We start from the raw sequence: 2,351 nt of genomic DNA on the forward strand, positions 1-2,351 counted from the left end.
CCAGCCGTTTCCCGTGGTGGCCTGGGTCCGCTGTGGCCGGCAGCGTTGTGGGCGCAGCACATACTATCCCTGATCTCAACTGCGGCTCTGGGAGACGGCTGGTGAGATCAGCCTGTGTTTCAACAGCAGAAAGCTGTCTGAGCTGGTGACCGTGAGCACTTTGAAGCAGTGACTTGCCAGAGTCTCCTGGTCAAGCCACCTTCCTGAAGCAAGCCTTTCTGTGTGCACGCACTTACTTTCACTTCTGGAGCTGGGAGACGGCACTCCAGCACTACTGCATTTGCCCAATGTTTAGGCATTGGAGAAGCACCCGCTTAGCATCCATGTGGAGCACGGTCGGTCAGGGAGAATCCCTCGGTCCTTGCAGCCGGCACAGGGAGCCGGTGGTGCCGGGCTGCCCGGGGAGGAGTCAGGCAGAGCAGACAGCTCTGCCAGAGGGAAGGATGGAGACAAAACTCTCCTTGGCTCTTGCTCAATATGGCTGCATTCCCTTCCCCCCACCCCGGGCCAGGATTTGGCCGCCTTCTTTCGAAACGGAGAACAGCGGGCGAATCTCGGCACGTTTGCACAGTGCTTTCTGCTCCTGGAAACACCGGGGTCTGCACCCGCTGGCCCAAATCCCCCCACCCGGCTCCTTGCGCCGGCTATTTCCAGCTGCCCCCGTGATGCTCCGGAGCCAAGGGGTTGGCTGCGCAAAGCCCTTCTCGTGTCACCATCCGCTGCCGGGATTTCAGAAGGTGCGTTCCAGCGCTCTGGAGGAAGCGGAGCTTGGCTGTGAACGAAGACCTGGACCTGTGGAGCTCTTGAAGCACTGGTCTGCGGGTGGATCGCCTGCGCTGCACCTCTGGCTCCGGCACCGGGAGCCCTCGCTGCCCGGCGGGCAGGAGAGTCTGGCAGCATGGCAGACCCCCATCCAGGGTGCAGAGAGATGCTTTGAGCCACAGACAGGGCAGCACGAACCAACCGCACGCGCCTAACTCCCGGCCGCTTGCTGGCTGTGGCTGGTGCTGAATGAATGAATGAATCCCTTTGAGCGAAGAGCGGGGGCGTCTCCGAAATATAAAGGGCGGATTGGGGCAGAGGGGTGGTGAGGCTGTTGCTTCAGGGCAGGGGAAGGGCAGGGGGGGGGGGTCCTTCCACAAATACTTAAACCTCTTACTCACCAGACAAAATTGCGGTTGGTGATCTACAGATGCCAACTTCCTCTGTCCCCTGTGCCGGCTGCGACCCGTCCTTAACGCCGCCGGCCATGGAGGGAGGGAGAAAAACCCTTTAGGGCTGAGCTGGGGGTGAAGGGATGGAGGAGCTCTGGCGTTCGCTGCTTTGCCCCCCCTTTACTCTCTGCAGCTCTCACCTCGAGGGGAGGGCGGTTGGCAGGGGCTGGGACGGCTGCTGGCGCGGGGTGCGCCCCGCGAGTCCTTCCCTTCACCCACGAAGTCTCATTGTTTCCTCTGATCTTAATCGAGAGCTTTTGCACAGGTTCCCCGGGGCTTCCTACCGAGGAGGTGCGTATTGGCCTTCTGGAAAGGGGACGCTGCTCCCTGGCCGCCGCTACCCCTGGCATCGCTCGCTCCCTGTAGTCGGCTGTCCCAAACCGAAGCGTGCACAGAGGTTTACAAATTTTCTAAAGCTTTTGATAATGTGAAGCTCCTGGGTGATGAGGTTGGTGGTGAGCGCACTGCAGCTATGTAATTTTTTGTGTATGTATGTAATATTTAAGGGTAACAAAATTTAAAAGGCTAAAACCTTAAAGAAAAAAGAAAATAATTAAAAAAACACACAAAAAAAAAAAAAGCCAAAGCATGATGCATATTGTTAGCCTTAAAACTGGCTACACGACTGTGTGATGTACAAATGAGAGCAGCCTGTAACTGTTTTAAGTGCTGGGGGTTGGGGAAGAAGCATTACAAAATCAGTTTGTAGCCTTGATTCTGTACAGTATTTAATGAAAATGAAGAGGAAAAAAAAAAAAAAAAAAGACCTGACTATTGAGGCCATGCTTAGAGGTGTGTCGTTCACGTGCAGATGTGGATGCTTGGTTGCTTACGATATATGTATAAAGTGCTGTGTGACCATTAAAACTTTTTTTACCTGCAGAATTTTTTTTTTTTGTTTTGTTTTGTTTGGCTAACCAAGGTGTAATAAAGGAGGGAAGATGACTTGCCATTAAATTTTGCCTCTGTGAGTAGTTCTGACTGTTGTCTCTTTCTTTCCCCCGCCCTGCTGCCGCGCTGGGCACTTGCCCGCTCCCCGGCGCGCGTCGCTGCGCGGGGTCTGCGCTGGACGGGGTCCCGCTGGCTGAAGCCGACTGCGGAGGGGAGCGGAGCAGATCTGGCAGCGAGGGGGTGCCC

This window comes from Charadrius vociferus, unplaced genomic scaffold (genome assembly GCF_000708025.1).
Source record: "Charadrius vociferus isolate BGI_N301 unplaced genomic scaffold, ASM70802v2 scaffold773, whole genome shotgun sequence".
Taxonomy (NCBI): Eukaryota; Metazoa; Chordata; class Aves; order Charadriiformes; family Charadriidae; genus Charadrius; species Charadrius vociferus.